Source organism: Spermophilus citellus (assembly GCF_964194105.1).
Source record: "Spermophilus citellus genome assembly, chromosome: 7".
Lineage (NCBI taxonomy): Eukaryota > Metazoa > Chordata > Mammalia > Rodentia > Sciuridae > Spermophilus > Spermophilus citellus.
The window spans coordinates 59,206,503-59,229,662 of record NC_138188.1 but is presented as its reverse complement, the minus strand read 5'-3'; the positions used below and the strand labels follow the sequence as shown (position 1 = coordinate 59,229,662).

The 23,160-nt window shown below is 35.6% G+C and overlaps 1 pseudogene across 1 annotated transcript in view; it reads right to left on the bottom strand.

The window, feature by feature from the left end:
- Positions 1 to 2,868: 2,868 nt before the first annotated feature.
- Positions 2,869 to 23,160, bottom strand: part of LOC308653292 (high mobility group protein B3-like) — a 326,638-nt pseudogene continuing 306,346 nt past the window's right edge. Inside the window, exon 2 of the transcript in view lies at positions 2,869 to 3,028. The product of the transcript in view is annotated as a high mobility group protein B3-like (transcript). The remainder of the gene's footprint in view (positions 3,029 to 23,160) is intronic.

The window sequence follows — 23,160 nt, the reverse complement described above, 5'->3', positions numbered from 1 at the left end:
ATCTTGCTCACTGCCACTTTTGCTCTGTAGAACTATTTTATTTGGATACAAACTCATGTTCATTTTTTATTATGTTCCTTTGCTTTTGGTTTGATCTCAAAAGAAATTATTGCCAAGACTTAAACAAAGAGTCTTTATCCCTATGTTTTCTTCAAGGGATACAGTTCCAGGCTTTAAAATTAAGCTTAATCTCTTTTGAATTAATTTTTATTAGAGGTGCCAGATAAGGGCGCAATTTCATGCTTTTACATATGGTAATTCATTTTTCCCAGTACCATTTGTTATAGAGACTATCTTAGTTCCATTTTGTATATTTGGCAATATTTTCAAAAATTATTTGACTGTAGCGGTGTAGATTTATTTCTGGGAATTAGGTTTTTTTTCTATTTATCATTGTGTCTGTTTTTAATGCCACAAACAAACTTTTTATTGCCATGAAGTCTGTTGTAATATAGTTTGAAATCAGAAAATTTGATGCCCCCAGCTTTGGTATAACTCAAAATAAAATAGTTCCACAGAGCAAAAGTGGCATTGAGCAAGATGAAAATACAATCTAGCCAATTTGGCATAATTGCTTTGGCTATTTGGGAGTTTTAGGATTCCATGCAAATGTTAGGATTATTTTTATCTATTTCTGTGAAAAATATTATTAGAATAGTGCATTAAACATGTAGATTGTTTTGGGTAGTATGTCCATTTATCCAGTTATTGATTTCTAGTTTTGTAAAATTGTGGTAAAAATGATTCTTGGCATGATTTCAGTTGTTTTAAATTTGTTAAGATTTTATTTGTGGGTAGCATTTTATCTGACCTGGATATGTTCCCTTTATGCCTGAAGAATGTTTATTCTGCTATTGTTGGATGAGTGGTCTGTTTTCTGTTACATCCATCAGTCAAGAGTGTTGTACAAGGGCTGGGGTTGTGGCTCAGTGGTAGAGTGCTTGCCTAGCACGTGTGAGGCACTGGGTTCTATCCTCAGTACCACATAAAAATAAATAAAGGTATCGTGTGTATTTACAAATTAAAAAATTTATAGAAGAAAAAAGTGTATTTTGCAAATATGCAGTTTACCTACTTATTTTCTTTCTGGACAACATATCTGTTATTATAATTGGGTATTATTGCCTTTACTACAAATATATTGCTGTATTTTACAGATATGTTCGCATTGGCTTTATATGTTTAGGTATTACAATGCATAATAAGTAGATATGTAGTATTGTATCTTGTTGATAAATTAACCTCTGATTCATTATATAATGAACTTCATTTTTCTTATATAACTGTTTTTGTATTAGGATCTATTTGGTCAAATAGAAGCATAGTCACTACAGCTCTATTTTTGTTAACATGTGCATGAGATATATTTCTCTAGTTTAACTTTTATCCTATGTGTGTCCTTAGAGTTAAAAGTAATCTGTTATGGGAAGCAAATAATTGGATATTATTTTTTTTAAATCCATTTAGCTGTGGTAGGTGTTCTGATTACAGAATTCCATTCATGTGCACTTACAATAATTATTGATGGGAAATAATTTACTACTTGCCATTTTTTATTTGTATGCTCTCATTCTTTTCTCTTAATTATTTCTATATCCACGATAGATTTTCTTTGTGGTTACTATGAGGCTTACATCAATTTTCTTATAGTAATAAAATTCCATTTGGGGCTAACAACTGAGAGTATATTAAGAAAGTCTATGCTTTTATATCAACCTTTATCCAATATTTTATATTACAAATGTTACAATCTAAATATGTTATTGTGTACTGAATGACTACTTACTATATTATTTTAATACATGTTTTACTTTTATAACCAAGTTTCAAGTGATGTATGTCCTAATATAACAATATAAGATAACTCTTTTTGACTATGCATTTATTTTCACTAATGAGATTAATCCATTCATATATTATTATGGTGATAATTATTGGTTTTTCAATTCTATTTAAAGAGCTTCTATTAACATTTCTTGTAAAGCAGGTCTAGTAGTGATGGATTCCTTCAGTTTTTGTTTCTTTTGGAATGTCTTTCTCTCCTTAGTTTCTTAAGGATATCTTTACAAGATGCACTATTGTTGCTGAAAAAATGTTTTTTTAACAAATTTTTGGTTTTTCTGTATGTTTTATTAGTGTATTATATTTAAACATAATATTGAAGTCTATTTTGACATAATTATACAAACATGGAATAAATTTTCTCTAATTCAGTCCCCACTCTTTCTCCTTTCCTTCCCTTCCTCCATTCCCCATATCCTTTATTCTACTGATCTTCCTACTTTACTGATCTTTCTTCCATTTTTTATAGTTTAGTTTTTAAATTAGTGCATTATGGATGTGTATATAAATGTGAAACTCACTGTGATATATTTATGTATGTACATAGGAAAGTTTGTTCAGATTCATTACAACATTCCTCCCTTGTCCTGTCCTTCTTTCCTCCCTCCCCCTTATTCCCTTTTTCTACTCCACTGATCTTTCTTCTGTTTTCACTGGATTCCACCCACCCACTTATTTTTTTTTGTTTTGTTTTCTTATTTTGGTCTAGCTTACACATATGAAAGAAAAGTCCCCTCTGGGTCTGGCCTACTTCACTTAGCATGATGTTCTCCAGCTCCTTCCATTTACCAACAAACATCATGATTTCATTCTTCTTTATGGCTGAGTAAAACTGCATACTTCTTTCCTCTTCCTGATTTTGATATTTGGACAATTCAAAGACAAGGTGTCTCAGGATGTTTTGTATTCAAGGTATAGGCAGACTATTATGTCTCATGGATCTTGATGTTCATTGATAAATCAAATTTGGGGGTGGGGAAGTCACCCATGGTTGATTTAAATTGATTTTCTATTTCTTTGGTATTTTTATAATGTGCATGCTATTTTACTTAATGATGTCCAAAATGTCCTGTAGGCTTTTTGTTGTTGTTGTTGTTGTTGTTGTTGTTGTTGTTGTTCTTCTTCTTCTTCTTCTTCTTCTTCTTCTTCTTCTTCTTCTTCTTCTTCTTCTTCTTCTTCTTCTTGATAAATTCAAACAAGAAGTCATTTGGATCTTTCTGCTACTTTATTCTAAAATTTCTTTTGGCCAGTTTTTAAATGTCTGTTTCTTTAGAATCAGTTATTGGTGATTTCTTAGTTTCCTTGGGTGGTGTCACATTTCTGTTATTCTTCATGTCTTTTGTATCCTTGCATTTTTGTTTTCCTTTAAAGAAGCAATCACCTCTTCCAGACTTTGTAGCTTCATTTTGGCAGGAATATACTTTCATCAGTCAATGCATTTGGAGTTCTAGACATGTTAGCTGGTGATGTCTATGGATATGCAGTGCTCTCTGTCAGCATGTCCAGTTGCATGGAGTCTGTTGTTCATGCTCCAAGATGACTAATTGAGAACAACATTTAGGAGAGCTCCCTGGCTGGGTTCCAAGATCACTAATGACTATACAATTTTCAGCCTGTGCTTTAAGGCCAGGTGGTGCTGCTGGTTGAACTTCATAATCATGCAGGCCACAGGATGGACTCTGCAATCACTCCAAACCTAAAGGAGTCTTAGGCTGTGCTTCCTACTCAGGTAGTACCACTGGTTAAATTCTACTTCTGGGCAAAGCTTCAGATTTAGTCATCTGATCAGTTTTGGCCTCAGGCTGAGCTCTACAATTGGAAGGAGACACAGACTGAGGTCTCTCCATACTGTGATATAGGGTATTGGCATCAGAATGGAATTCTGGCTTTAATACCACCTCGCTGGGGTCACTGGAGTCTGCTTCATGTTCTGGTAGGGTTACCATCTGGATGCTCTGCTCTATGGGGCCACAGGCTGCGCATCTCAGATGAGAAGGTTGTTGCTCTCTGAATGATCAGACAAGGCTGTAGATTTGTTTGTGGGAACACAATGGTGCTTTATGATTTTGTGTGGCTACTAGCTGGGCTTCCTTAGTTTGATAAACTGTATTTCACATTTACCTATGAGGGCTTCTTGGGAAGGTAAGTATACTGAAGAATATTAATAGATCCTGAGAAAAAGGAATCAAATTTAGAACATAAATAAGCCTGAGCCATTTGAAACCCAGTTTATATGTACTTAAAATCCACTAAGAGTTTTGTGTCTTAAATAAGCAATTTAGTAATTTTTAAAAATAATTTGGTTAGGCAATTGTGTGTTAGCTGGTTCATTTTTCTACTAGTCTCACCTGTTCTTACTCTTGCAGCTGCAATCACCTTGGGGTCAACAATGTCCTGGGTTCAGGTGGGACAATCATATAGACACTTCTTTTATTGTACTTTTCTTCCAGTCCCACAGTGTGAGAGACCCAGAGCAGAGCTGCTGGTGTTAAAGGTGAATATTGTAAGGACTCATTCACAGAATATCACTTCTACCACATTCTTGTTCTCAAAGCAATTCACAAAGCCAGCCAGATTTTCAAAAGACTCAATATAAACGGGCTGTATAGAAGGATGGAAGTAATTTATACTCGATGGACATTCTATAACCTAAAATCACACACACACACACACACACACACACACACACACACAGAGAGAGAGAGAGAGAGAGAGAGAGAGAGAGAGAGAGAGAGAGTCTTAAAACAAACAAAAAAGTCTCCCTGAATTTCCTTTTCTAATAGAATTAGTTCCCTCTTCATTTCAGATAATTAGCCTACTTTCACTTGCTTTTGTGAACTGTTATAATGTGCTTCATAAACTGGGGCTGCATTTCCTTAGGAACTGGGCCATGATTTCATGCTGCATATGATACTAGGTTCACACTGAAATGTAGTTCTCAGTATTTCTCAACATAGGGATACTGTATGATGCAGAACTCTAAGGATCATCTGGATAAAATATGCATCAATTAGGTCAGTGAAGATGAACTATAACTATGAATTTGTTCAGATTAATTGTCATGAGCATATTTTCCCAAACTTAAAGCTTACTAGTTCTTATCTATTACAAAGACAAAGAAATATAGTGAAATATTCTCAATTCATTTGTGGCCTATATTTAATGAGTGAAATTTGGGAATTTCTCCAAAGAAAAAATTACTACAAATCTCAGGAGGTAGAAATATTGAAATAAGTTAATTACATGGATAATTTCATTTGCCTTTATAGAGAAGATATTTTTACATATCATAGTTGTCCCTAGCTTAGAAAATTGACTTAGACTCCATATTTACATTTTTTAATTTCTTCAAAATTAGGTGTAGATACAGTTGCACAAAGAATCTTGTCCCATAGATTTTTATGAAAACTTGAAATAACTATTTTATAAAATAGTTGTAAAATATGTTAGCTGTTTTTATTACAGCATAATCCTTAATAGAAAAATTAGGGGAAGATTTAAATAGACATTTCACACTGTAATGGAAATGTAACCAGTAAGACTAGGAAAATTTTCTTACCTTCATTAGTACCAATAAAATGTGAATTGAAAAGTGAAGAAGTTGTCACCAGAATTCTTTAAATGAAAATTTAGATAACCAGTTTTAAAAGGATTTTGATAAAATAATGCACTCATGGATCACTAGCAGAAGTGTATATTCATAAAAATATTTTGAAAAAAACTTTGACATACTTTACTATATGTGGACATTTATACTAATATGACCTGTATCCTATAACATGAACATTCCACTACTAAGTATATGATCAAAAGAAGTACAAAGTCATACATTCAGGAATGTTCCTGTCACCATAATAATTTCCTAAAGAAAACATCCACCAACAGTAAAATGGACAATAAATTTTGATGTCAGAATACAATGGACAAAGGCAACAAGGATATGGGTATTACAATAATCATATTGAACAAAAGTTGCTAGAAGCAAAGATTATATACTGTTTTATTTTTTCAAAAATAAATACAGTAACTTCTGTATTTATGATAGGATAACATCTTTGTGGGGATACTGAAATATAATAACTAAGAATGGACCATTAGTATTGTTTGTTAGATGTTGTTAGTGATCTATCTCTGGATATGTCTACTAGATAAAATTATATGTTCATATTGTTATAATTCAGCAACTCTGCAGTTACAATAATTTACTACTCTGTATTTTTTCATATTTTAAAATAGTAATTATTTTTAAATGTTATTAGTAACAAATGTGAATCAATGAATCCGAAGTAAACTATCTTCAACTCTATTTTATTTTTTATCAGTAGGCTATAGTACAACATTATGCTTTCCAAGTTGCAATTAATTATTTTAATGGCATTAAAAAGTAACAATAAAAATACATAGTTTCAAAGTCATCGATATGATAACTATGAACCAAAACAAACGAATTTCCTTAATTACTTTTAAACTCAGAAGAAAGTCATTTTTGTAAACTTAGAGAAGAGAAAAAAGAGTTCTGTCAGACACAGTGGTGCATACCCATAATCCTAGCATCTCAGGTGCTTGAGGCAGGAGAATCGAAAGTTCAAGGCCAGCCTCAGCAATTTAGCAATCTCCTAAGAAACTTAGAAAAACCCTGTCTCAAAAATAAAAAAATAAAATTGGCAGGGGACCTGCAGGACTCAGTGATAATGTGCCTCTGGGTTCAACTTAGTACAAGGAAGGGGTAGGCATTTTACAGAAACTAGTAAATATCTAGGAGTTTATCCACTTCTTCTAGGTTACCCAATTTGGAGCTTATAATAATCTCTGTGCTTTTTGTTTTTCCATAGTATCAGTTTCAATGGTTCCTCTTTCATTGATGAATTTACTTAATTAAGTTTTTTTCTGTTTCTTATCTATCTAAAGTTTTGTTGATTTTATCTTTACAAAACAAAAGGTAATGTTGATCATTTGTGCTGTTGCTCTAGTTCCTTTTTATTTATTTCTTCTTTGATTTTGATTATTTCTTTCCTTCTAATTACTCCGGGTTCATTTAATATTTTTTTCACTTTCTTAGAGTTTAATATCATTTACTTGATACGTTCTTTCTTCATTTGTGTAGATAGTTGTTGCTCTAAAATTCCCTCATAGAATTGCTTTTGCTAACTCCTAGAACATTTAGAATGTTCTTTCTATATTCACTTCTTTGAAGATATTTTTAAATTTTACTCTTACTTTCTTCATTTACCCACTCATTGTTTAGGAACATGTATCCCTCAAAATTGCTCCTCTGATTTTTAGTTTCACACCACATGGCCAGATAAGACACTTGGTATGACTTCTCAAAATTCTATGACTTGTAATCTGAGACTCTATCATGAAAAATATTCTCAAGTGAAAATTTGAGAAGAAGTTTATTTTGCTGCTTTTGTATATAATGTTCTACGTATGCTTGTTAGCCACATTTGATCTAAAGTGTTGTTAAAGAGTCCAGTGTTTATTATCTCTCTGTGTATCTGATCCATCCATCATTGAATGATGGTTGCTCATATTTCTATTTTATTATTGTGAGGAACTGGAAGTCTGCCTAAGGCTGGTTGCCTTTTCACAAAGCAAAATCTGCCACGTGACCAGGGCTGGCTTCATAAAAGAAGGTTCGATTCATGAGTAAATGCTAGGGAGTTTTAAATTAAAGAGACAAGATTCTTATTACCTTTAATACCAGCTCCAGGATGGCTTCTCCTAGTTCCCGCCTCCAGCCACCTAATGCAGTAGCGAGGGTTACAGAAGAGACTAGTGAGCGAACTGGGCTTTTATTGGGGAACAAAAAATTCCAGGGAAAAATCCCATCCAATGAAGGTTAAGGGAGGCAGCATCCCAAGTTCAGGGGCAATGATTGGGTCTTTGGGGCAGTGGCCAGACAAGCCTCTCCGACAAGCCCTTGGACCTGGAGAGGGGTGGGGAATAGCTCTGACACAGCTGTGTCTAAGCGCCTCTCACCCAGCCAGGGAGGTAACTCAAATCACATTGGAGGATGGCCTCCCACACAAAAGCACTGAGATGAGCAGAGTTCTGGCAACTTAGAGAATGGGGAGGTATAAAGGCAGAGTAAGACCATTTTTGTTTTAAATCTGATTTTATTTATTTACGTATTCTGTTTCATGATACATATTGGTGTCCAGTTATATTCCAGTTGAGCTGTTTCCCCCAAGGTGTTATTGTCCAAGGATATTTGCCAGTTGGGCTTCCTGCTACTTATGAGCATGGGAACTTCTTTTCTGTTATCTTTCTCCTGTCACTAGTCAACATACATTCCTATAAGACAAATATGTAGAGAAGTGTTTTTAAAGTGTATATTGTTCATATCATAAAGATAAGATTAAATTATTCAGCTTCTTTGAAATAAAAATACTGCTTATTTAAAGCACATTTTTAAGACAATGAAATAATACTCCACATGCTGAGAGAATATATTTGCAGAATGTATAACTAACATTAATATGTACAAAGGCTTATTTTTAGAATCTAGGGAGCGTATAAATATAAGATAGACAAATATAAGAAAGGAGAAAATAATTTGTTCAGGCTGTTACAAAGATTTACCAGATAAGTACTTATATGAAAAATGTTCAGCTTTATTGGTAATCACAGAAATGCAAATTTGGATCAAAATTAGATTTCATTAAAGGTCCCCTAGATTGGTCAAATTTTAAGCCTGATGATAAATATTAGTGAGGACATGGGTCGACTTATACCTTGCCAATAAGAATGTTAAATTGAAATAATAATATTTACAAATGTGATAACCCAAACTTTGTCTCAGCCTTTCCCTGCCAACATATATTATATGAGAAACACTATTTGCACTAACTTTAGGATATATGTGGTCTACATAATATATAATATTAATATAAGATATATATTTAAATGCTTATAATGGTAACATATTAAAAATACTTAATTGATTGGTGAATTAATAAATTAAAACTAAATATTGGTTAAAATTAGTAGAATATACACACATATCAATGTGAATATATATAATACATCTTAAAGGAGAAAAGTATAGCATAAAGTTCTAAGCCAAACAATGCTGCCAAAATCGTGACATCATTCAGAAATTTTAAAACCAGGCAACCCAAAAAACTACCTAAATATACTGTGACATAATGCCAGATTATTTCATAAGTTACTTTGAAGCTCAATATATTAAGAAACCTAAAATTTATTATGTACTTGATCTCAAGGAAAGAAAAATAGTAGGAAATTAAGATGGGTTCAAGGTTATTCATAGTGTTAACTGTTTTACTTAGGGGTTAATTTATGTGTTCCCCTTTTTCTCTGATAGTTCATAACTTATTAATTTGTTATTATTCTTTCATGAATATATAATTAGTACTAAATACATTATAAAATTTTAGATTTTAATTTATTTATTTTCTTAAAGCCTTTGCAAATTAGAAAGGATAACACAAATATCTAAAACCATACAGTGTGTACTAAAATGTGGTTATGCCCCCAAAATGTATCAAAGGAAAGAAAATTGAAGTTAATCTAAGCAAAGTTATCTTTTTGCAATAGAGGCAGAAACTTCACAGATCGTCTTGAATAATATCTGCTATTTGCATATTTGAAAACAGAGATGCCAAATAATGTGTGTGTTGTTGCACAGGGTCTTAAGAAGTGTCTTTTAATTATAGTCAGACTTTTTTTTTTTTTTTGTACCGTGGAGTGAACTCAGAGGCACTCAAACACTGAGCCACACTCCCAGCTCTTTTTGTATTTTATTTATAGACAAGGTTTCACTGAGTTGTTAGGGTCTCACTAAATTGCTAAGGCTGACTTTGAATTCACAATCCTCCTGCCTCAGCCTCCTGAGCTGCTGGAATTACAGGTGTGCACCAACATGCCTGGTTCATACACTGTTTTTTGACCATGGTGTATATCATAATTTTTTAAAGTTCAGAATTAGTGAAATCACTTTATAATATTTATCACATAATCCAGTACTCCCTCTGTGGAAGGAAAATACAGCTTTTAATAATTAAGTTGACAAACAATGAATACAAGAAACTAAAATCTTTAAAACAATATCTTAGCCAAGGTAATATTTTGTGCACTTATACATATGAAAAAGTGAAGTACAGGTTTGTAGATCTAATGACAACAGGTGCCTTCAAGGGAACTCAGTCCAGAAATAGATTTTTTTAAACTTTATTTTATTACTTTCTACCTTTCAGTTTACTGAAGGTGACATTTAAAATTACTTCAAAAATTAATCATTCTTCTATCTTATTTTTTTTAATTATGTATAACACTGGAATGCATTGCAATTCTTATTACACATTTAGAGCACATTTTTCTTATCTCTGGTTGCATACATAGTATGTAAAACTACCTAAATATATATACACTGTTTCCTAAATCTGATTTTTTTTCAAAATTGTTTATTTGTGACTTACATTAAGCAACATTGCTAGTAACTGTTGGATCAGCTCTGAAAGGCAGTGCTACAAAATTGGTTCTGCAGCAGAAATGAAGATTCCCAACTGAGTATATTCTTGCTATTCAATAAATGATGCTTGAATTTCTCTGCTTTATTTTCTAGAATTAGATATAAATGTATTTGTTCTATTAGATTTAATTTTAGATGTACTAAGTTCTATCCAGAATTTTTTAAAGTACCTTTCAAAAGAATTCATAATCAATATTCTGAATCTCTTATCATTATCAATGTTCTTTTATTTATACAATTCCATTTCTCTCTATAATAGAGAAGTAACTAATATGCCCCACATTTGTTTCCCTACGTTATTTTCTATTTTCATTGAGTGTACATGCACACATTTTATACTGGAAGGTAGGTTAACACTATTAGTAGGACTTTTATCCGCAGTGTTAAATCTCTAGTATCAATAATGCTGCTTGATCTGTAAATAACAAATGATAGTTAATAAGTAACATAGCACATATAAGCATAACACAACACGTTAGGTCAATGTAGAAACTAAAATTAATGTAAAAGTTATTGGCCAGTGAGTGTGGGTTATGTCTAATGGCAAAAAAAGCTTAAATCTTCTAGTTAAAAAGATGAAATTTCAATAATTTGATCCAAATTCTTGATCTAGGCCTTTCTGAAGAGAGAGAGAAGAAAGAAAACTGTTGACCATTGTTATGGTCTAGATATTAGGCATCCCCCAAAAGCTCATATGTGAGACAATGCAAGAACATTCAGAGGCAAAATGATTGATTTATGACAGTATAAACCTAATCAGTGCATTAATCCACTTGAATGGATTAATTGGGTGGTAAATTGAGGCATATAGGGTGTGGCTGGAGGAATTCGGTCCTTGGGGGCATGCCTTTACTTTATATATTTGGTTTGTTGTAAGGGGATGTCTCTCTGTATCAGGAAGCAGAGAGCTTCTGTCCTCTGCCACACTTTTCTGCCATGATGTTTTGCCTCAACTACAGCCCAGAGCAAGAGAGTTGGCCATCTTGGATTGAGACCTGAAATCTTGAGCCCTGAAATAAACTTTTCCTCCTCTAAAATTGTTCTTACCAGGTCTTTAGGTTATAGCAGTGAAAAAACTGACTAAATCAGCCATATTTCCAACAAATACCACCTTAGCTTTCCCAATATGACAGTCTATTGATGTAGATTAATCAAAAGGTAGAGCAAGTTAGAAAGCTTTTCCCAGTGGCCTATAGAAGGAAACTCTGAGAGACTTCTTGTAGTTCAAGAATGTGCCATGTGACAAACTAGTATTATGGCAGCATGTTTGTTAAGTTGAGCAATATGTAGGTACATCTTAATGCCCCAATGGACCTGGAAGATCTGATGAAAAATTATTTGAAAATGTGTCCTGGGTTCCCAGTGATTTAGGCTTCCAGGAGCAGTTTGTAGCAGAGTGGTACATTAAGACTATGATACAAAGAACTGTGAAGGAGACAGTGACATGGGCTATTTGTGTAAATTCTAACCTTTATAATTCACATAATAGAACTTTAACCTTTAATGTAAATCTATTAGGTAGAGTTTAGAACTTTAACCTTTAATGTAAATCTATTAGGTAGAGTTTAGAACTTTAACCTTTAATGTAAATCTATTAGGTAGAGTTCAGGGACACCAAGATGGATTATTGCTTAAGGATGTTTGGTAATATTAATTTGAAATTATTGAGATACTCCTGTAACTACAGTATCAATTAAGGCTGGGTTTTTTTGTTAGTTATTCTTCCATTCTTGAATTTTTCCTTAAACAACAATGTGAAAGACTGAGTATTAGAAAGAAGTTGCTAGAGGACAAGATGAGGAGAGGAGTCCTGTTCCTTAACAATAAATCCCATTACCAGACATCTTCTGCCACTGAAGACATCACCATGACAATCCTCACCACTGATGATAGAGATATAGCACCATGACAACTCCCACCATAGGTTCCAATTTTTAAGTGACCAATGAAAGTAAAGTAGGTAATATTCTGATTAGGGTTTCTAAAGTAACCCTTGGAGGGAAAATATTCTAATCGGATATCATAAGATAACCTATGGGTTCATATAGAGAAGAGAACACCACACAATTCAGGATATAAAACCTCAATTTCCAGATATTGAGGCCTTAAATATCTCTCTCTTGCTTCGCCCACTCAGTTCTACATAACAGAATGCTATATTCACCTTCAATAAATTTGTACTCTGTTACTTGTGTGTGTTTTACTCAGTTCTTTGTTTATGACATCAGGGACCTGGCCTTTGACTAGACATCCTAATGGTAACAAATCTTCTTCCCCCAAAATATCATAAATTTTGAAGAGAATGGAAACTATGGTAATGTTCAAGATATGCAATATATGAAACCATATAAATTTGTGGGGTCCCAAGTAAAGGCTTCAATTATTTTGCATTCTTATCAGACTATGACAATTTGAATTAGTTTATTAATCTTTAAGTACTTAATTGCCTTTCTTTTTTCTTATGTATGAGAAAGCTATAAATCCCCCCCCCCCGTTATCTCAAGATTATCTCCCATTTTTTTGAAGCCAGCATTTTAGAGTTATTTTTCATTCATTTTTCTCCTAATTTCATGTGTAGAATCCATCAACAAATTCTACTGATACTGCTTTCCAAATGTAGCAGGATCCAGCCATTTCTGATGAGAATTAATTCCATGTCTATTTAGTTCTCTATAACATAGATTACTCTAAATGTTTCCTAAATGGTTTCACTTTAATTTTTCCTCTATCTGTGCCTACAGGCTATGTACACTACAATATTCAGTGTATTTCTCTATTTTGTTTTCATTTTGCAGTACTGGTATTGAACCCAGGAGTTGGCAAATGGTAGGCAAGTGCTCTACCAGTGAGCTATATCCCCAGGCCTTTTTATTTTTTTATTTTGAGACAAGCTCTCCCTAATTTTCCTGGTATGGACTTGTCATCCTCCTGCCTCCTTTTCTGAAATGCTGTGATTTTGAGCATATGCACTACACTCAACCAGAGTTTCATTTTAAAGTAAGTCAGGACATGTCACTCATTGGATCATACTCCACCCTTGACTTTCTTTTGTTCAAGATGACACTGAAAGTTTTTTTTTTTAATTTTATTTTTTATATTTATGTATTTTGGTTTGTTTGTTTATTTTTTCAGTTATGAGACTTGTAGCCTCAAATATGCTAGGCAAGTTCTCTACATGGAGCTATATTCCCAAACTGAATGCTGAAAGACTTTCTGCTGATCTAAGTGACTTGCATTATTGGGGCTCTGTAACCTTCTCTATTCTTTTTTCCTCCTGCTCTACCACTTTTCCACTCTGTCCTGTCCCACTTACTTTATTTTATTTTTCCTAAAATATGCATGTCAGCTCTGATAATGGGCCCCTTATAGTTGTGTCTTTCTGCCTGGAGAGTTATTGCTGAATACAAAAATACCCAATTGTTCATCACTGTTGCTTTCACCATGTCCAGCCAATTATCACATATTGAATAAGACATTCCTTGACCACTTTATTTGAAACGGACTTTCTTCTATTTTTCTAACTCTGACTAAAACTTCACTTACCTGTTATCATCATTGGGCAGAGTTTATATTTACCTCTTTGTAATTGTGTTCCCTCCCTATTGGACTTTAAGGTGTATGGCTCAAATGCTGTTTTCCCATTGCCTTATCTACAGAGTATAGACCAGGTATATAGGAGAAGCTTAATGGATAGTGACTGAATGAATTAATTGACCATTCTTTGAGACACACAATTGATTAAATTTAGTTTAATTTTTTACCCCATCTAAATGAAATTTTCTGGCAGAATTTCTATCTGACCTGTTTTTATTCAAGTCAGCTACATACCTTATCTATGTTACTGTAATTCTGAAAGAGAAACCTGTTTTTCATCTTATGTTTCTATGTTTTTTTTTTCCATTTTACCTCCAGAAATACCTCAATTTTATTCACTAAAATTTAGAAGGAAAATATTTTATTCAGATTTCTCTTTTCAATTTAAATCAAAAAGCTCTCATTGATGGTAATTTTGTTTTCCAGTTATTATAGAGAATTTCACCAATATTATCCTTGGTATTAACATCAGCCTCACAACTGTTGAACACAGGTGTAAATGTAACTAATTTTGAAGCATGTCAGGCAACAAATAAATTATGATTGCTTTAGAGAAACATTTCTAAATTTGTATTTTCCTGCAACATTTCTTATCATCATCCTTAAATGCATTTTACTAAAAACTTACATTTCATAACTTGTATACAAATAATACTTAGCCCACATTACTAATAAAAATAAATGAAATAAGCTGAATTATTGTTGAAGGATGTTTGGCAATATTAATTTGAAATTATTGAGATACTCTTGGAACTACAGTATCAATTGAGTCAGTACAGCTCCTTTTTTGTCAGTTATTCTTCCATTCTTGAATTTTTCTTTAAACAACAATGTGCAAGGGTATTATAACAGCTTTCAATATTTGTCCTAGTGATTGAAATTTTCTAGAAAATATTTCAGAAATGCAGCCCAATAGCAATATTAGTTTGGATGGGCATGTCCTACAGCAGGACAGAATGTATGAAGTCCTCCTGCTCTTCCCACTTAAATGTTTAGATGTGAACATAAGCTCCAAAGAGGACATACTGAAAATTTGTTTCGTTTTATCAATTTCTTCATCAAAATAGTTGTGGCTAGGCAGTAGAGTGCCTGCCTGGCTCGGGTAGGACCTGGGTTCAATCCTCAGCGCCACATAAAAATAAAATGCATTGTGTTGTGTCCATCTACACCAAAAAATAAATATTTAAAAAAAATAGTTGTAGTGTAAGACAGAATCCTGTTAGTCAGCTTTCCATCCCTATGACAAAATACCTGAGAAAATCAACTTCAGAAAATCAACTTAAGGGAAGGGAATATTCATTTTGTCTCACAGTTTCAGAGGTTTCAGTCTGTGGTCACTTGGCACTACTGGTTTGGGCTTGTGGTGAGATATAGCATCATGGCATGGAGCATGTATCAGAAGAGGGATACTCACATTATGTCAGCCAGGAAACAAAGAGAGAAAGGGAGGGCATCGGCTCACAAAATGCACTTGATGGACATACTCTCAGTGACCTAACTTCATTCAGCTAGGTCCTACCTATTGAAGTTTCCACCACCTCCCAATAGTGCCACAGGTTGTCAATGAAGCTTTAGCACATGAGTCTTTGGTCCATATTTAAAATTCAAACCACAACAAAAGGAAATTAGAGCTGATACTCAAGGGAAAGAAGATCCAATGCCAAGAGGCACTAAATAAGGGTGGGTGGGGGAGCTTCTCAGTCACATTTGATGAGACAGCCCAAAGATAATTAACAACCCTTGATCCTTAGAATAAAAGTATGAGAATATTGTATGAAAATCTACAGTACTTTCAAAACCTCATTATAAAAGTTTATTTTAAAATGTGTTTTTAAATTATTATGTACTTTTTTTCTTTTTTTCATGTTTTTTATTTATTCTAATTATGTATACATGATAATAGAATGTCAGGCGTTGCCACATTGGAGCTGAGCATCCCCTAGCTTTGAGTGATGGAAATTTGGAGACTGGCTTCCCTAATAAGGAAGCAGGTGGATCCCCATCTCCACTTAGCAGAGAAGCACAGCTTTGGGAGTGGGCGTTACTCAATGGGAGTGGGCTGCCCCTTGTAAAGGTTACCCCTCTGCCTTATATGGATGGAATGCTCTTTTGAACAGCTTCCCCCAATAAAACCAGGTTTGAGGCATATCTCTCTCTTTCTTGCTTGCCTTGCCCCCTCTGTGGGAGCTGGGTCAGAGGAGCTATCACAGAACCCAAAGGAAAATGTATTTTCTCAGTCTTTGTGTGATTATTTTGTGCCAGCCCTCTTCACCTGGGATGACATTGACTGGTTTAGTCTCTTGTAGCAATAGTAGAATGCATGTTAAAATGTCACACATAAATAGCATATAAATTCTCATTCTCCTGGTTATACATGATGTAAAATCACACTGGTTGTGTAATCATATATATATATATATATATATAATAGGGTAATAATATCTGATTCTTTCTACTATCTTTCCTAACCCCATACCTGCTTTCCTCCCTTCACTCCCCTCTTCCTAATGCAAAGCACCTTGATTTGTTCCTAGCTTAACACCCTCTCCACCATTGTGATTATGGATCTGCATATCAGAGAAAACTTTGGGTCTTTGGTTTTCTAATATTGGCTTGTTTTGCATTATCTATTTTTAATATTAAATACATCAAGGCCTCTATTTCATTCAGGAACATTACTTATGTGTTTGAGGATTTCTAGGATCACCTTAAAAGTAAGAGTATGTGTTAAATGTGTGTTTTAAAGGAACTTGATCTTCAGTTTCAATATGAATTCATCATTCAATTTTAAAGTGACCAGGATTGGAAACTTTGTTGACTATTTTAGTCAGCCTTTTCAATGTGTGAGTAAAGGACCCAACCAGAATAACTATAGAGGAGGAAAAATGTATTAAATGGTTCATGGTTTCTGAAGTATCAGTTCATGGACAGCAGGCTCCATTCCTTGGGACTTGAGGTGAGGTTTAATATCATGGCTGAGTGTGTGGCAGAGGGAAGCAACTCACATGATGATCAGGTAGCAGAAAGAATCTACTATTCAGATATAAAATATATACCCCATAACCATGCCCCAATAAACCATTTTCTCCAGCCACACCTCACCAGCCTCCAGTCACCACTCTGTTCATCCCATCAGGGATTAATCCACTAATTGGTTTAAGGTTATAACCCGATCATTTCTCCTCCAAATCTTCTGGTATTATCTCACAAGTGAATTTTTGGGGAACACCACATAAACATCATAATCTTGACACATTTCAACTGGCAAACTGTGCATGCCCTTTTATAACTCTTTAGCTTTGTGCAGCTCAGATACATTTGGAACAGGATTTTCTCATGTATAACATCAAGAAAATAATATCTGCTTGCAGTACTATTCTGAGTGAGTCCCACGAGATATTGTATTTGAATTTTGTACCACAGACACAATATATTTATAAGGACTTGATAAGTGACAAGTCTCATTTTTTCCCTTTCTACAGATATTCATCAGATAAAATATTTTAAGGGCATTAATATTGTTTTGGTAATCTAAAATTTGCATTACATTTCCTATATTTTTTTTTGTTTCCAATGTCATATTTTCTATCTACAAAAGGACACTCTTTAAAATGACCAAATTTTTCTGCATATTCCTATCAACAAATTTATTTACCTTCTGGCCTAGAAAAAGCAATAATTTCTTTGCTTATAGAAACATGACACAGTCTATGAAGGTTGATTGAAGCATTTGATTTAAGAAAATTACTTTCCCACATTAAGAAAGGTGTTTATATAACAACTTGACTATTAAATATCAACCTTGGTAATTTCTTCTCTCTACCAGCTGTTCACTTTTAATATTTGCATAATAGCAAGTGTCATTTCTATAGTTATTGGTTTAGATTTTCATCTCTATTCCATGTGGACACACTTTCATAAAAATAATCACTTCCTTCATGAATTTTCTGTTGGGTCTAATTTACTTTTCTTTTTTAGTTATATGGTAATGAGTACATAAATTTTTCCCCACAAGGTAAATCTGTTGGGTATTCTGAAAGCATATCAAATTGCATTTTACTGATAAAGAAGGTGAACAATATTCGATTCAAAATCAAAAATACATTTAGCATAGTTAAAAAATGTTCACATTTTATGGTTTGTATAAGGTGTTCATATTTCTAATAATTTGTCAAACAAATTATGCCCTTTGAAATGGCAAGCAAATTACTTGTTTTCCCTGGATTATTATTTGTCATTTTTGTCCTCATCCATTTACTTTTCCTATACATTTAAAATTGTAGTGGAAAACAATATTCTATCACATTCCCTTCCCAGAATGACAATTAAAGTATAGTGTGAGCCCAGCATGGTGGTACATGTCTGTAATTCCAGCGTTTTGGGAGGCTGAGGCACTAGAATCACAAATTCAAAGCCAGCCTCAGAAATGGTGAGGTGTTAAACAACTCAGTGAGACTCTGTCTCTAAATAAAATGCAAAAAAAAAAAAAAATAGAGCTGGGGATGTGCCTCAGTTGCCAAGTACCCCTGAGTTCAATACCTGATACCAAAAAAATAAAAATAAAATATACTGTGGATACATATGTATGTTCATAATTATAAATACACACCACAAATGCATCCTCACAAAGAAATGCATTTTACATTGACTATATGTACCTATTTCAATTATGAAAAAGATGATAGAAAAATATGATTTCAGTCTTCCATTGTGTGGCCTACTATATTCTCAGAAAAAAACTTGCCAATTAAAAATTGATATGGTTGCTAGAATGATTTTATTTCATTAATTACTGATTCATTATGAAAATTAAAGGCCAAAAGTGAGATTAAATTGAAACGTTCACAGTGACTTCTGGAATAAAGTGGGAACCTCAGAAAAGATATGTGTAAATTCTATGGGTAAAAAAGGAGGTATCAATAGGCTACTTGCTTGACTTGGCCTTGAAATGGGTTGAAAATCCCATTTAGCAGAGAATTGTCTGTATGTCATCATTATGAGATTTATCCCAAATTCATATCCTCCCAGGTGAGGAGATGGTATGTTGGAAAATTCAAATAAATAATATAATTTATTATGATCCTCAGTAGTTTCTTTTTTTCATTGTCTGAGAGTAAAAAAGGCAAATATTTTTTAGCAGTAAGATCTCTACATCATGTACAACCACAAGACTGAGATCCTAATTAGAAGAAGATATACTCCATGTTCGTATAAATATGTCAAAATATACTCTCCTGTCATGTATAACTAAAAAGAAGGAAGAAAATAATTAAAAAAATTTCAACTCAATGGTAGACATTCCCATGAGTTACTAATTCAATGAAATATGACAAAATCCCAAAGAAATATCTGAAGACTGAGACAGAAGAAACAAGTAAGAGCAAACACAAGAACCAAAAATGATTCCAATACTGTAATTATGGTACATAGAAAATTTTTGCTGGAAGATGGCAGCAATGGGAGTGCATCATCCCAGTACGCTGAGTCACTGTGCGGGAGAAAGACGAGGTGAAACGGCTGAAGGCTACCTTGTTGGGAATTTCCAGTGAAATTGAGGTGCTCCAGAATCTAGAGGACGGATTTACATCGCGTGGGGTTCGGCTGCGGGGGCTCGGTCGCGGGCGATTTCTCCGCACGCATGGTAGCAGAGCCTGGTCGGCGGACCGCCCTGCGGATGGAGTCTGCGGCACGCGCTGAGTAGCGGCGAGGTACCGGAGCGGGAGTACAGCGATGCGGATTCTGGGGGCTCCTGCCAGCGGTGCAATGGCCGTGCTTAGTGCTGAGTTCCGGCTTTGAGACAGAGGAGAGAAGCGGTCCAGTTCGGTTCTCGACACCGGTCGAACCACGGAGGAGGACAGCAGCCGCCATCTTGGAGAGCTGATGTAATCATCCCTGTTTTCTACTGATCTCAGCTCATTCAACTACGGAACAGGTGATTTCAGGCTGGTATTTGCCTGCATCTCGCAGACAGATCGCTCAGGCTCGGGGCTGGAGAACCTGAGGAGAATAATCCTCGGGGCTCACTCCTGGCAAGGCGTGCGCCGGGCTTTGAGCAGCCGGATTCTGGTTCCCCGGGCTGCTTTGGCCCAGGGCTGGGGAGCCCGCGGGGACTGCGTCTTTGGGCCTGCTCCTAGCGGAGCGTGCACCGAGCTGGGAGAGTTTGGAGCGGCTGGGCTCGGGCTCCCGGGGCTGCTTTGGCCTGGGGCTGGGGAACCCGCGGGGGTCGCTCTGTGGATTCTGCTCCTAGCGGAGCGTGGCCAGGATTGAGAGGCCGGGTTCTGGCTCCCGAAGCTGATTTGGCCCAGGGCTAGGGAACCTGCGGGGACTGCTTCTCGGTCCGGGTCCTGCTGGGTGCTGTGGGGGCCTGGGGGGCAGAGTGGAGCTGCCGCCTGTGCCCAGAGCAGGCCAAGTGACCCGCCGGCGTGGTATCACGACACCCCAACTGCAGCTGGGGCCGAGGAGAGTAGCCGCCCTCGCCTGGAACAGGACCAGCGACTCGATGGCGCGGTAGCCAAATCACCCCATTTGGAGTGGGGGCTGTGCAGAGCCGCTGTCTGAGCCTGCAAGGTAGGCAGACCTGCGACCCACTGGCAGGACAGGCCCAGCAGCCTGCCAGTGTGGTGGACAAGTAGCACCGAGGCAGTCACGTCACACTGGTTGGAGTAGGGGTGGAGCAGAGCCGCTGCCCGTGTCCGGAAAAGGCCCAGCGACCCATTGGAGAGGCAGTCAGGTACCCCCATTGGGAGTGGGGGCTGAGCAGAACTGCAGCCCGAGCCCACAAGGTAGGCAGAACTGCGACCCACCGGCGGAACAGGCTTAGAGGCCGACCAGCGTGGTAGACACGTCACACCAATTGGAGTATGGGCAGAGCAGAGCTGCCGCCCACATCCGGATCAGGACCAACGACCCGAGGACGTGGTAGTTATGTCACCACAATTGGAGTGGGGGCAGAGCAGAGCCGCCACCCGCGCCTGCAGGGTGGGCAGACCTGCGACCAACCACAATGGTAGATAGATCACCCTAATTAGAGGAGGAGCACAGCCACTACCCGCCCTGCAAGGGAGATCTCCCAACTATACAAGAGCAATATAAATAAATAGGGGGAAAATTTCAAAAACACAACAGTTTCACCAAGCAGAAAGAAACGCGAGCAGTATGAAAAGACAAGGAAAGAAAGGACCACAAGCAATGCAGGTCAACTCAACTTTAGAAGAGGTAATAGCTGCAACAGATGGAATGTCAGATAAAGAGTTCAGGATATACATGCTTCAGATGATCTGGAGTCTCAAGGAAGACATGAGACAGCAAAATCAGACAATGAAAGATCACTTTGACAAGGAACTACATAAACAAATACAGGAAGTAAAAGATCAATTTCACAGGGAGATAGAGGTAATAAAAAACAAACAAATAGAAATCCTAGAAATGCAGGAAGCAATAAACCAACTTAAAACCTCAATTGACAATACTACCAGCAGAGTAGATCACTTAGAAGATAGAACATCAGACAATGAAGACAAAGTATTTCAACTTGAAAAGAACATAGACAGCTCAGCAAGTCTGCTAAGAAACCATGAGCAGAACATCCAAGAAATATGGGATAACATTAAAAGACCAAACTTAAGAGTCATTGGAATACAGGAAGGCACAGAGCTCCAAACCAAAGAAATAAACAATCTATTCAATGAAATAATACGAGAAAACTTCCCAGACCTGAAGAATGAAACAGAATCCCAAATCCTAGAAGCCTACAAGACGCCGAATGTGCAAAATCATAAGAGATCCACACCTAGACACATTATAATGAAGATGCCCAACATACAGAATAAGGAGAGAATTTTAAAAGCTTCAAGAGAAAGGAAGCAGATTACATTTAGGGGTAAACCAATCAGGATAACAGCTGATCTCTCAACACAGACTCTGAAAGCTAGAAGATCCTGGAATAAAATATTTCAAACACTGAAAGAAAATGGGTTCCAACCAAAAATCATGTATTCGGCGAAATTAAGCTTCAGGATGGAAGATGAAATTAAAACCTTCCATGATAAACAAAAGTTAAAAGAATTCGCAGCTAGAAAACTATCTCTTCAAAAAATCCTTGGCAAAACATTACAGGAAGAGGAAATGGAAAATAACATTGAAAACCAACAGTGGGAGGTAGGACAGTAAAGGGGGGAAAGTAATCAAAGACGAAAACAAATCAGGTTTAGTAACATTAATAAACAAATATGGCTGGAGGAACAAACCATATCTCAATAATAACCCTAAATGTTAATGGCTTAAACTCACCAATTAAGAGACACAGGCTAGTCGAATGGATCACAAAACAAGACCCAACAATATGCTGCCTACAGGAGACGCATTTGATAGGAAAAGATATACATAGACTGAAGGTGAAAGGCTGGGAAAAATCATTCCACTCATATGGACCGCGGAAACAAGCAGGAGTGTCCATACTCATATCAAATAAAATAGATTTCAAGCCAAAGTTAATCAAAAGGGATAAAGAGGGACACTACATACTGCTCAAGGGAACCATACACCAACAAGACATAACAATCATAAATATATATGCCCCAAACAATGGTGTAGCTATGTTCATCAAGCAATCTCTTCTCAAGTTCAAGAGTCTAATAGACCACCATACAATAATCATGGGAGACTTCAACACACCTCTCTCACCACTGGACAGATCTTCCAAAAAAAAGTTAAATAAGGAAACTATAGAACTCAATAACACAATTAACAATCTAGACTTAATTGACATATATAGAATATACCACCCAACATCAAGTAGTTACACTTTTTTCTCAGCAGCACATGGATCCTTCTCAAAAATAGATCATATATTATGTCACAGGGCAACTCTTAGACAATATAAAGGAGTAGAGATAAAACCATGCATCTTATCTGATCATAATGGAATGAAACTGAAAATCAACGATAAAAGAAGGAAGGAAAAATAATGCATCACTTGGAGAATGAACAATAGGTTACTGAATGATCAATGGGTTATAAAGACATTAAGGAGGAAATTAAAAAATTCTTAGAGTTAAATTAAAACACAGACACAACATATCGGAATCTATGGGACACATTGAAAGCAGTTCTAAGAGGAAAATACATTGCTTGGAGCTCATTCCTTAAAAAAAGAAAAAAACAACAAATAAATGATCTCATACTTCATCTCAAAATCCTAGAAAAAGAAGAGCAAAACAACAGCAAAA